This window comes from Mauremys mutica, chromosome 11 (assembly GCF_020497125.1).
Source record: "Mauremys mutica isolate MM-2020 ecotype Southern chromosome 11, ASM2049712v1, whole genome shotgun sequence".
NCBI lineage: Eukaryota > Metazoa > Chordata > Testudines > Geoemydidae > Mauremys > Mauremys mutica.
Genome location: NC_059082.1, coordinates 57692514 through 57706682, shown reverse-complemented (window position 1 = coordinate 57706682; position 14169 = coordinate 57692514). Strand labels below are relative to the sequence as shown.

Here is a 14169-nt window from a genome sequence, read left to right as displayed (position 1 = left end):
GGGTTGTCATGAGGGTGAATTGTCTAAAGCACTTTGAAATCTCCTGATGAAAGATGTGAAGTACTGTTATTCAGTAACTGTGAATTATTCTTTATCTATTTATTAACAACCTTCACCACTTCAGAGCATTTACTGATTTAGTAATTTTAATCCCATAATCACCATTTCTCCCATGAGTGTAATGCAGCCACCTCTGGAGTGAAATATAATAACCATTACAACAATGCTAGGATGACCACACAATGGTTGTGGGAGAGATAGCGTAGTACATCACCATTTTGCCTAAGAGGTAAGTATCAATAGCCCCATTTTACAGATGGGGAAACTGAAGCATGGAGTGGTGACAAGGTCACTCAGCAGGCCAGTGGCAAAGGTGGGAATAGAACCCAGGTCTCCTGTATCCCAGTGCAGTCCTCTATTCACTAGGCAACACTGCCTCCCCATAATGATGTATACAATTGCAAAATGTCATGCCACAATGTTTAGATATTGTAAACCTGAGAGTTTACATTTCATCCGAAAGTGGACAGCTCCCACAACACAGCAAGGTGTTCCGATATCATGGTGATGAAAATGATATAAAGAAGCTGAACAGAACTGAATAGTGCCTCCATTTCCAATATCAGGCTGGGGCATTAGCTCACTACTGAATGAAGCACCTTTATGAAATTGCAATCAGTACAGCCAGTAGCACTTCGCTATTATCTGTTAAATTCAGTCTACGGGTTTGACTGGGCTAACCCTGCTTAGTCTGGGAGATCTAAAGAGATTGCAGCCTGTGGTGGGATAGTTCCAGGCCATTCCCACGGTTAAGGGTGTGGCTTGGGCAACCCTGATATTTCCAGCATCACTTTCTCTCTCTCTGACTGATGCTCCATAGCAACATGAACCATCCTGGGAGACAGCACAACCAGAAGTAAGAGGTCAGTGATGCAGCTCTAGATCATGTCCAGGAAAAGCTAATTCTAGTAGCCCCTAATGGCCAAAGCACTACAGTATTTTATTTGATCTGGTATCACATGCATACTTTCCCATGTCACTAAACACAGCTCTGTTTTTATTTCCTTTCTACACTCTTCAGCTCCCTTTTGTCTTCTATTCCCACTCTCAGCTTTGTCCCTTCTATAATGCTGTCCCCTACACTGGAACAGTTTCCCTGCACACATATCTCCAGTATCCCTTTCTTGTCTCTTCCAGCAATGTCCTCAAGCAATCTCCTTTTTTCTTTTCAAACATTCATCACCAACCAGCCTCAGCAGTTCAAGTACCATGTGCCTGAAGAACACAATCAGCTCACCAAAGGACTGTGATGTCACAAGGCAATCTGTATACCAACACCAGTCCCACCCTGGGGCTCAAACATGAGATGGACACACTCAAGTAGGTCTAGGTGCAGAGTGGGCAGCCTGCTGTGATTAACACAGACAAAACACCTTCCTCATCCTTCCGTCCCCTTTCCTCATGTAGAGTCCTATGCCCAGCCAAAGGAAACCTGTGCCAATAACAGCACCGTGGAAGCTCTTTTGTTTAATTTTTGTCGTCTTCTTCAGCTTCAGTGTTTTCCATCAGTTTCCTCTCGAGCAGTGACTGTTAAGACCTTGGGTCTGGCCCCATGAAAATCAGTATGAGTTTTCCCATATACCTCAGTGGGTCAAGGAGTTCACCTTTGCTGTTGTTATTAGTCAGAAAAAATGCTTCCCTTTTACTCTTTTGGATTCTTGAAGGTTTCCCCTCACTAATTATCCTCCTAGAGCAGATTTCAGTGCTATTTACTAACAGGGAAAAGTTGTGCCCACTAACGAACATGCACAGCCTTCTCTCCTGCTAACTGCAGTTAGGATCCACATGATGATCAAGACTGCAAAATGCCCTTTCTAAAATTAAGTTAAATTAAAGCATGGTAAAGGAATTAACTTTCCTCTTATTTCAGGGGTGATCATTGGGATTTTTTATATTTTACACACACACACACACACACACACTCCCAATGATTGCTCATGAAATAAATAATTTAAAACCTTTTTTTTTCCTCCCTCATCCCCAGATCATGATGTAACCATTCTCTTAATTAATTTTGAATGGAGGAGAAACTTGTAAGAGGAAAGTTCATAGCTTTACCATAATATATATATTACGTCACTTTAGAGGAATGTGTAATTTGCTACATAGTAAATTGCTGAAACGTATGTTATGTTGTCATTATTTATACAATATCTATATGCAGATTTGCACTCTTGAGCTGTAAAATTCAATCTTATATTCTGTAAGAAAGGGTCATTCTATGATTAAAATATGATCAATTATCTTAAAAAGAATGCTAAAGCTGTGGTTCTTTCAGGAAGGGCTGCCCGTGACTGGCAGTTTCAACCACCTCTGTATCTCTATGGAGACAGCCAACCCTTAAGGCAAAGACTGGTAAACAGGATATCTCAGAAAAGACATCATTGTGTAAGACAAATTTTCCTTTTCCCTCTATGAAATCTCTTCACAATGGTAGTAATATTTGCAGACTGTGATCAGACACTCATTCTTTCACACAAAAGGAATTTATGAGCCTACTTGGCAAAACTAAAGTTTATTTTCATTTTTCCCCTCCAATTGTAATCACCAGCTGCAGTATTTTTTTTAAACTAATAATGGATCCGAATTCTCCTACCTACTGATAATTCAACATATTAAGCACAAGCCCATCAGGAAATGATCTCAATGAATAATAAGTCAAAATAAGGTAAGGTACTTCAGCTCATATTTGGCTGATGCTTTTAAGACTGGTCTTTAGGAAAAAATAATGTTGTTTTGAAGATTCATCTACTCATAATAGACACTCCATGACAAATGATTTATTTTCAGACCTGCAATTTATGAAGAGCAGGTGGAAGATGGGATAAATTTAATGAAAGTTTCAAAACATAATAGGACTAAAGGCAATGCATCAATTTCTGAATCTCCAATCAAGAAGGTAATGTCCTTAATGGTTTTTAGAGATCTGCTTCTCAGAACTATCATGTTAAGTTATCCGACTCCAAGCAGATCCAATCATTTCTAGCCTCACTTTTCCAACAATGCCAAGTTATGAAATCCATTTATCTTTTCTGTGTAGAATGCTCTAGCTACAGCCATAACACATCCTTGCTATCAGGGAAACAAAGTGCAATGGAGGTCTTATGATACATTTATTAACTGCTTAGTATTTCTTTTATAGAGAAATATAAATGCCGCTTCTACAAAATGGCCAGGGATTCACTTATGGCTGTAACTGAAGTGTACTAGGGCACTGAATACATTAAAACAGATGTTTACTTTCACCAAGGGAAAAGTATGCTCAAAACAAATTTTTTTAGTTATCTCACAAAAAGAGATACTGACCAAATCCTGATTCACTGAGACTGTAATGCTTGTCTAGACTACACTACTCAGTTATATCACGCATAGCTGAGAAATAATCATGTGAACGTAGTAGCTAAATATGCAAGCCCCAATCCTTCAAATTGTTCCATATGGACATAGATTTCTGCCAAACAGTCAGCTAGCAGCATTGGGGCCAGAAGTGTATGAAGGAAAATATTGATGAAATGGCATTATAACTCTATGCTTGACATTAAAATGTCCAGCAATGTTGCCTTGTGAATTAAAACCAGGGGGCAATTTTAGTGCTATTCACAACCTCTTTTATTCATTTATTAATGAGCCTTTAGCTGATTTACAAGAGTGAAAGTTGTGCTTTATTTCCACGGTGTTTGTGGAAAGCCAAAGCATCACTAATAGTGACACAAAATATTTGCATAATCATTTTCCCCATGCCCGTTTTGAAAGGCTCTTCCTATTATTCACATAATAGACTCAAACCACTATGAATGTTTGTGGATAAATCACAAAAAGAAAATGAAAGCTTAATGTTTGTAAAATGTCATCCAGTCAAAGAACAGAAACAATGCTATGTGACTTGTGACCATTCAGATATAATGTTCAACAAATATGGAACACACAGGGAGAGCACACTGCAAACAACCCATATGCTAAAATTTCTTAAGATTATCTGAAGAACCTGATTGTGGATAATTTGCTAACAGAAGAAAATAGCTAAAGTCAAGAAATATATTTTTCACAGCTCATAGTTCACACAGCACTGCTGAGAAGCTTTGCTGGCATTCAAGAATTAAATTTGCCTATCTATGTCCACTTTAGAAAAATAGAATGGCACTGTTCTTTAGACACCTGACTGTCAGTTATGGTTCATGAAAGTGTAATCTCTCTCAGAATTTCCCTTCAGTTGGAATTTTTCCTCTGAAGTGATACAGTATTATTTTGTGCCTGTTCAGTTTATGCAGTGTAGTGGTAGCTGTGTGGGTCCCAGGATAGTAGAGAGAGAAGATGGCTGACTGTGCAGAGATGTTCATGGACCACTCTAATTTGAATAGTCCCTTACAATATGCACTAACTTCCTATGCTAAACAATCTTGCATTTTGCTGTGATGCTGGGAAGAGCTCTGTGTGGATCAAAAGCTTGTTTCTCTCACCAACAGAAGTTGGTCCAATAAAAAGTATTAACTCACCATCCTCATCTATCTAGTATCCTGGGACTGACACAGCTACAACAATGCATACAAAATGGTTCAGTCGGTCAATTAAACAGCTGAGAAAACATATTGATCACTGTTAAAGTTGAAGCAGCAAAGAGTCCTGTGGCACCTTATAGACTAACAGACGTATTGGAGTTGAATTCACTTAAGGATATATTGAAAAGCAGTTATTTGTAATTACTCTTTATTTCTATAGCCATGTATATAGTAATTAAAAACACAATTATTATTTATTATTTGTATTACTGTAGCACCTAGGAGCTATGACCCAGAACCCCATTGTGCTAATTGCTGTACAAACTGAACAAAAACATGGACCTGACTCAGAGAATTTACAGTCTGGGTATAAGACATGAGACAATGGGTGAATACAGACAGACCAATGAGACAGCATCTGTCACCATGATAGACAGTGGTCTCAGCACACCACTCTAGGGCTGGAGCACCCATGGAAAAAAAATAGTGGGTGCTTGGCACCCAGCGGCAGCCAGCTTTCCCCCCCCCGAGTGCCTCCCATCCTTCAGCGTCCCCACTGATCAACTCCTCCCACTCCCTCCCAGTGCCTCCTGCCCGCCGTGATCAGCTGTTCCACAGTATTCAGGAGGTGCTGGGAGGGAGACTGAGGAGTGGGGATGTGGCGCACTCGGCAGAGGGGTCAGAACTGGGCGGAGTGTGGGGCAGAAGGAGGCGGGGTGGGGGATTGGGGGAAGGGGTTGGGGTGAGGCCTGGAACAGAGCAGAAGTGAGGGCTTGGAGGAAAGAGGTGAGTGGGGAGGGGTCGGACAGGTGGCGGAGCGAGGGGTTGAGCATCCCCAGGGCCCGGAAGAAGCTGGCACCTGTGCCTAACTGTTGTCAAGTTTTTTGTAGGCCTCAAGGGAAATGGAATCTTTAAGGAGGAATTTGAAGGATAATGAGGTAACTCTGTGGATATTTATGGGGAGTTCCTCCCAACTGTGAGGGGAAGAAGGGGAGAAAGCACAAAGATGACTAAAAATGTAAGAAATGTGTGATGGAGGCTGGTATCATTGGCTCATCAGAGGCGGGAATCAACATATCTATAATCAATGAGAAATGATAAGTAGCATGGGGATAGGCCTTGAGAGTGACGGTGAGCAACTTATGTTTGAGGTGCTACACAAGGGGGACCCACTGAAGGGATGCAAAGAGGGATGTGGGTGACATAATTAAAGCAATCGTCTAGGAAAATTATCTTTGCAGCAGCATATTGAATGGATATGAGTGGGGAAAGACAGCATTTGTCAAGGCCAGAGGGAAGGATGTTGTGAGACATGAGATGATGAGAGCCTGGACAAGAGTTTTAGCTGTGTGAATGGCTAGGAAACACTGTATCTTAGAGATGCTATGCACAGAGAATCTACAAGATTTAGACATAGCTTGCATGTGAAGACCTAGAGAGAAATCTGAGATGAAGATGATACCCAGGTTATGGACCTCAGTGACAAGCAGGTTGTAGTGTTGTCCACAATGACCGAGAAAAGAGGTGTGCGGGGAAGGCTTTGGAGTAAGATTAAGAGATCTGTTTTAGCCAAATTGAGATTGACTTGATGGCTAGACCTCCATGAAGAGATGTCAGAGAGACAGGCTTATATTTTAGTTTGGACAAAAGGAGATGGGTTTGGAGTAGAGAGATAGATCTGGGACTTGTCAGCCTAGGATGGTAGTTGAATTTATGTTTGTGGATGAGATTACCCAGATATAAGGTGGAGAAGGCGATAAGAAGGGGGACCAATGACAGATCACTGTGGAACCCCCCTTCCCCAGAAACGTGGAGAAAGTGTGTCCTTCAGAAAATCCTCCTCATCTTAATGAGGGGTTAGAAAGATAGGAAGAGAATTAGGAGAGGACAGAGTCCCAGAAGCCAAGGGAGGTAGAATCATAGATATGTGGGGCTGGAAAGGACCTCAGACATCATCTAGTCCAGAGGTTCTCAAAGTATGGTCTGTGGACCACCAGTGCTCCGTGAGCTCCATTCAGGTGGTTCGTGGATAGTTCCCTCAAAGATATGCACCTGGGCAGCCGCACACGAGAGGATGAAGGGCCACCCACCTAATTAGTGGAGCCGCGCAGGCGTGGCTCCTCTAATTAGGTGCCTGGACCCTGGAGAAGACGCACATGTAAGGTGAGGTGGTGGCCTTGGGGGGAATAGAGGGTAGGTGGGAGGGGGCAATGGGATGAGAAGACGGGGTGGGGGGAATTTGGGGTGTGCAGGACTGCGGCGGCCAGAGAAAGAGGTGACTTTCCCCAGCTCCAGGGCTGCGGCTGTTGGGGAGAGATGGCCCTCCTTCCCAGCCTCAGCTTTGTGGCTGCTGTGGTGGGGGAGAGACCCTCCTCCTTCCCAGCCCCAGCTTGGGGGCTGACGTGGTGGGGAGAGAGGGCACATCCATTGCATTAGAAAGGTAAGACTACTGATATTAAAATATGAGTTGTGTGCTTTTATTTGTAGAACAAAAAAACAATTATTATTAAGGTTTTTTTAAATAGTGCTTTTATCCAAAGCGCTTTACAATAGTTAGCTAATGGTACAAACAACATTTGGAAACATCATTAAGTGGTCTGCCGAGGCCCTCAGCAATTTTCAAGTAGTCCGCGGAAAATTTTTTTTGAGAACCACTGATCAAGTCCATTCCCCATGCTGAGCCAGGACCAAGTATACCTAGATCATCCCTGACAGGTGTTTGTTTAATCTGTTCTTAAAAACCTTCAGTGACAGCTGTCAAAGTTCAGGGCAACTGCACTTATATTTCCCTGTCATGGTCCAGTTAGGGAACCCACTCTGGGCTCCCAGCTCTTCATCTGTCAGTTCCCTTGGGTGGAGACCTGCGTCTCTCTCCCTCCTGACTGGGTTGTTTCTAGTCTACACAATTCCCTGCCAATGCTGTTATTCCTCAGCAAGAAAGACCACCTAAACTGGCCTATATCTGCTCTTTGCTTACTCTATGAGGGCTATAAACTGTAATTGCCAGAGTTATAAATTACCACACAGTTCTTTCTAACCAAGTACGTTCATTCTGAACACCGACAAAATATATTAAAATCAATAAAAATACCTACACACACTAATAAACTTACCAGAAACTACCCCAGCTTCAGCAAGGGCTCCGGCCAACAAACAGTCCTTCAAACCCCACCAATGGATTTTTTCTGTGCTCACAAGTTCATAACAGCTGCTAGCTGAGAACAAGCACACTTGTGAATCATTCTGTTATCCAGTTTGGACCTCTCATCTGGTCCTCATGCAATAGTTGATTAGCAGACAATCGGGAAAGCCCTGTGGGGATACAAAATTTATATCCGTGGATGCGGATATTCACAGATATAAATTGGTGTCCATGGAGCTGCAGGTGTCTACCAGGAACTGCAGTGGCAAAAGCAACAACATGTTGGGCTGCTGCTCCCAGGAGCCAGCACCCCGCACCAGCAGCTCCTCCAGCATGATGTACTGCCCCCAGCCCTGCCCACTGTGGTGGGCACCAGGCACACCATCAGCTGTTCCTGGTTGCACTAGTGCATGCAATCAGCTCGCATGCTCCCAGACAGGAGTCTCTTCCATGCAGCAGTCTATGCCATCTGTCCGGGAGCATGAGAGTCGATTGCACACAGTAATGCAACCAGCTGCCGGTGAGCCTGGTGCCCACCCCAATGCATGGGGCAGTACAGCCAGGCCAGATGAGCAGCCAGTGTGGGGCGCTGGCTCTTGGGAGCAGCGGTCCAAGATGTTGCTGCTTTCACCACTGCAGTTCCTGGTAGAGCCCTGTTGCTCTGCAGATACCAATTTATACCCACAGATATACGCATCCATAGATATAAATTTTGTATCTGCGCAGGGCTCTAACAATGGGTTTCTCCTCAGGGCACTGCTTCAAAAGGAAGGGTCCAGAGGTGAGAAGTTGTTTTCCTCTTCTTCCAAGTATTTCCTAGGAATCCCACTTAATTTTGTGGGTCTAGAACATGGTTTCAGAGAGTCCTTTGAAGCTCATAACACTTCCTAAGGTTTACATTAGTCCCATCTCCTAGTGAAGTTACATACAATCCAATTATAATACAAACATTTGCATTTTTAATATGAGCTCCTAAAATACTCAAATTTAATTCAATAAGGTTTAATTTAATTCAATAATGTTTGCCCTGGACATTGCAGGAAATTCCCATATCTGTCACAACATAGATTCCACAACCTTCCTTGATAACCTACCCCAGTACTTAATTACCCTAAAGTTAGTATGTTTTTCCCAATATCTAACCTAAATTTCCCCTGGTGCAGATTAAGACAATTACTTTTTGCCATCCCTTAATTGGACATGGAGAACAATTGATCATTGTCCTCTTATAACAGCCTCTTAACATATTTGAAGACTGTCATCAAGTTCATCTTCAGTATTCTTTACTCAAAACTTAACATACCCAGGTTTATTTTTTGCTTTTCCTCATACATCATGCTTTCTAAGCCTTTATCATGTTTGTTCCTCTCCTCTGGACTCTCTCCAATGTGTCCACATCCCTCTAAAATGGGGAACCCAAAACCAGACACAATTCTCTAGCTGAGGCCTCCCCGGTGCTGAGTAGAGCAGAATAATTACCTCCCATGTCTTACATACATACATAATAAAATCTGTCTATGATACACCATAATCCCCAGTTCCTTTTCTGTAGCACTATGGACTAGCTATTTCTTCCCCATTGCGTACTTGTGCATTTGATTTTTCCTTCCTCAGGATAGTACTTTGCACTTATCTTTATTGAATTTCATTTTGTTGATTTCAGACTAATTCTCCAATTTGTCAAGAATAATTTTGAATTCTGATCCTGTCTTCCAAACTGCTTGCAACCTCTCCCAGCTTGGTATCATCTGCAAATTTTATTATCATACGATCCCTTCCATTACCCAAGGGAAAAGGAAGATGGGGTGGTAGTTAGAGATGCAAGTGGGTAGGGGGGTTTAAGATGGGGGATACTAAAGTATGCTTGTATTGTGAGGGGAAAGAGTCAAAGGAGAAAGAGCAGCAAAGAGTCCTGTGGCACCTTATAGACTAACAGACGTATTGGAGCATGAGCTTTCGTGGGTGAATACCCACTTCATTGGATGCATCGGAAAGCTCATGCTCCAATATGTCTGTTAGTCTATAAGGTGGCGCAGGACTTTTTGCTGCTTTTACAGATCCAGACTAACACGGTTACCCCTCTGATAAAGGAGAGAGAGAGAGGTTGAGGAGAAGAGTAAAGGAGGGGATGGGAGTGGGTTCGATGGAGATCAGGAGATGGGATGGGGTCGCTGGGGCAAGTGGAAAGGTGAGGGGAGGAAAGCAAACAAGAAACTTCTACATCTGTGACAGAGGAGGAGGAGGATCAGTTGTACGAAGGGAAAAGAGAAGGGAAGACAAGCCAAGGAGAGCGTGAATACATGAAAAAATAAATCATAAAAAAATGCACTTAGAGAATTATAACCAATGTGTTATAATCTCCTATGTGTGTTACTGCTATAGCTGGGAAGCCATCTACACCACTGAGGAGAATATGACCTGAATCTTGTAAGTCTGATTTACTGTAAAACTCAAAGAATCCTTGTTTAGGGTAACTGAAATATCTAGATCTCAGAAATCCCAAAGTTAAAAGCTTATTCTTTTAGTTGGAATTGTTAAGGTGTCTGATTATGGAGTATGACTGAGCAGAAAACTTGTAACTTGGCCAAATGATAACAGTGGTGGGGAATTGGGGTAACAATCGAGAGGTGTATTAATTTAATAAGCATTAGTGCTGGAGATGAATAATTTTAAATATATCAACTAGGGGGTAATGGGGTGGCACGAAGAAATGGAAAAATTAGGCTAAGTATAATGAGAAAATTCCTGACTATGAGATCACTTAGACTGTGGAATAATTTCCCAAGGAAAATAATCTAAGCACTCTGGAGAATTATCATTATTGTTTACTCCAGTAGGGAAGTAATTTTTTTTTTAAATACAAGGTCAATATGTGATATAGCTGATGGAATGTTGTGGTTCTTACAAAACTGAGAAGATATGATAGTCCATAGTAATGATCTACCAGGTAAACTTCATGTTTTAAAAATTGTGCAAGATCTACTTACTCCAACAGATTAAATAATAGCAATAGGTTTGCATTTAAAAAGCAAGGTGTGCAAAGATATAAAGAAAAAAATGTAAACAGTTTTGGGGCAGTACGCATAAAATCCTATTTGGAAAGTGTGTTCATGAGACATATCCTGACAAATGCCATTAAGAAATAAGGTTTACATGTGTAAAGCTTGTGCTCTGTACATACTTTCTCATGAACTTGATTGTCAAGCAAAAATATATTCTACAGCTATACAGAACATTATTACTGTAGTGTCCCTGTGGATTCTCAAGGCATTGAAATTCATTCCAAAAATACCTAGATACTGCACTATAACTTACTTTACTTCAAGATACACCACTGACCCTATTTTCCAAGTAGCCACCTTAAAATGACCAGAGAACTAAATGACCAATTAGATACCAATAAACTGAAGCCACATTTCTCACCCCAACTTTCCCTGAACAAAATGTTAAATATAATTTTGGCATTTTTATGCTCCTTTTTGATCTCTCTAAGAAATAAAATCAGCAAGAGACTGGCATGATGAACAATTAGAAAATTACTTTGTTCCCTGGAGATAATACCCTTTTAAAAATGGTTAGAAACCTATAAGAATCTCTTCCCCCTACATATGGGACTCCTGGGCTCTTCAGATGATGCTGATAGAAACTGCAGTCATGCAGAAACTCTGCATCTGTCTCAGAACTCTGGTGGATTCAATCAAAGCAGCTATTTAAGTCTACAGCGATAGTAATCTAGTTCATCAACATCAGAATTATTTTCTGGTAGCTCTTACATATATGGGACCAGAAACTCAACTGCAGAAAAGGAGCACACAGCACAAATCAGTGTGTTTATAGGCAAAGATGGAGCAACAGTCACCTTTGTACTCCTTGGTCTTGGGGCTGCTATCTGCAAGGCCAATTCACCAACATAAGTTAGTGCCCTCACTCATCTAACTCACACTGTCTGCTAATAGCTCCAAGGCGATGAAGCCATCATCAGCACAGCATAGACTCGCCATGTCCTCTGTCTCCCAGACACAGTCTCTATACCAGTGACAGGGAAGTGTGGAGGCACAGGAACTTTTGTCAGCTTTTTGCCTAACAGCAGATCTTCCTTGCACTGGGGTGAGGCTTCTGGGAAGTTGGCTCTTCAGCTGGAACTGACGGGCAGAGTAATATGGCTGCACCACACTGGAGGATACATCCAATAATTCTGAAAGGTCCATTGTTATTCATTTACCAAGAAGTTCTCCTGGCACGTGTAATCCTACGTCACAGCTGGAACAGCTGACATAAGGCCAAATCCTCAGGTGAAGTCCATTGGACTTCAGTTGAAGCTACAGCTATTTACATCAGCAGAGGTCTGGCCCATTATATTTAATGTATCTGATTGCTGGAATTCTTCTTTTCCTCCCTTCAAGCAATGCCATAGGAGCCTTCCTTTGGTTTGCTATCCATTGGCAGTCCCTTTTGGATGAGGGACTTCCCACCTCCGTCAGAGATGCACTGATCTACACCAGTTGAGGATCCAGCCCCAAGTGTTATTCTCTGTTACTATGGTTAGCTGTTTGGCTTTGCTTCCTTGAAACAATGAAAAACCCCTAAGTTACAAAAGTACATATTCTGCTTCATCATGTAATGCTCTGCCTTCTGACAACATTATTTTACAGAATATCCTGGTGTAAAATGGCAATGTGATCAACATTTGAAGGACAACGTCAGGACAATAGATATTACTAGGAGTGTCTATAATCCAAATGATCTGGTCTGTTATATTTTAGAGCCATATGACAGTGATCAGTAGTTACCAGTTGAAATGGTTGAGCAATAATTATTTAATTCTTGGACCCCTGATGAGGGGGCCAACAGTGCACCAGCAATGATAAGGCTTTTAATGCATGCTAATTTGCAAGGCATGATACATTTAATAATCCCTCATCTGAGTAAACTGTAAGGAAGACAGCAGGAGGAATAATTAATTTACATTAATAGCTCTCAGTGTGGCTTGCTAGAGTGCCTGAGCCAAAAAAAAAAAATCTGAAGAGCTAGAAATAAGAGTTCACACTGCAACAACTATTTGCATTCTGATCCTCTAAAAACCTGTAAGTGCATAATTAGATACCAGGCAGTTGGTACATTTAATAGAGAACAAGATGTGCCAACAGCAAACTGTAGTCACACAGCAATTTGCAAAAGAGTAGCAAAAACTGCTTTTCTCAAGTGTTTAGTTTACAATTAGGGAATCGTTTCAGAGCGAATCCTCATTATGCTGCCTGATGGCAACTGATGGATCATTCTCATAAAAAGTCTTTTGAAGAAAAAATAGTGATGGATTCATTGTATCACATTGTAATGGGCATGTAAAATTGTATAGTGTATTGTGAAATAATGAAATGTAATGAACTCTTAACCCCATAAACATCCTGCTCCTGCTAACATCTCTCTCAAGATTGCAAAAAATGTGAAGTGTTCCTCCATGAAAAGATAGCTAACATTCACAGCAACTACCCCTTTCCTAACTATTACATCTCTAACTCCCATTTCTTTGGTCCAGTTTCCCCTGTATTAGGCAAAGATGCCTTGCTTTGGGGATAGCTGGCCTGGGGTAGAACCCCAGTATATAGGATCTTTTGGTGGTACAGAGCAAATACAATGGCTGGTATATCATGCCCCCTCTTTGCTGCTGATGTAGGTCTCCTGGCTGGAGTTTCCCTGTGCTCCAGCAGCCCTTGGCTAACCAAACAAAAGTGGTTGGGGCAGTGTAGACTTAAGGTGACTTAAAACCATCTTTGCACCTCCCTTCCCCAATCTTCTCTGTCTTCAGGACACTTTCTAGTTGTGACCTTTACTGGAATGTGAAAAATAATTCTTGTATGTTGAAGGCAATGAAAATTAAATAAACAAGCCTACTAATCTCTTAAAGGTATGGGTTACTCCCGCCTTAATATATCAAGGGAAGCTACTTGTATAAAACAATATATAGGTATATATTTCTAGAGTAAAGATCTATTTTGTTGAGAAGCATTTACCTGTACAATACTTGCAGATAAAAGGTGCTATAGAAAATTAAGTTATATTGTGCCAGTGCTAGTCCAGGGTAGGGGGCTGGAGGGCTTTGTAGGATGTACATGCATTTTCTCTCTCTCTCTCTCTCTCTCTCTCTCACACACACACTCTCTCTCTCACACACACACACACACACCTTAGTTAGATGAACATAAAAGGAGTAATGATTATAGATGTCTCCGTTTTTGGGTGACCAACCTAAGGGGGCCTGATTTTCAGAGGGCAGGTGCTTAGCACGTTCTGAAATTCAGGCCCCTAACGGTGCTCACCTGGGACACCCATATATTTAGACACCCAAAATGACCAATCACATATGGCAGTCTCGAACTGAGATTTTGTTTGACCACCATAGACAATAAAAGTCAATTTTTATCCATAATGAAATAATACAAGGAAGAAATGTCAACATTTCTAAAAATCTGC

At 41.5% G+C, this 14169-nt stretch overlaps 1 protein-coding gene and 1 long non-coding RNA gene across 5 annotated transcripts in view; one reads left to right on the top strand and one right to left on the bottom strand.

Moving 5' to 3' along the window:
• RBFOX1 (RNA binding fox-1 homolog 1) overlaps window positions 1-14169 on the bottom strand; it is a 2584986-nt gene that overhangs the window by 2016962 nt on the left and 553855 nt on the right. The window lies entirely within an intron of this gene.
• Window positions 1-14169, top strand: part of LOC123344027 — a 50601-nt gene that overhangs the window by 1078 nt on the left and 35354 nt on the right. For 2 of the 4 annotated variants that reach the window (XR_006572436.1, XR_006572434.1), the window contains exons 1-2: window positions 320-373; window positions 2339-2448. This is a non-coding gene — a long non-coding RNA (uncharacterized LOC123344027). Of the gene's footprint in view, window positions 1-319; window positions 374-1348; window positions 1381-2338; window positions 2449-14169 lie in introns of those variants that run through there. The other 2 variants (XR_006572437.1, XR_006572435.1) reach the window with 2 other exon arrangements.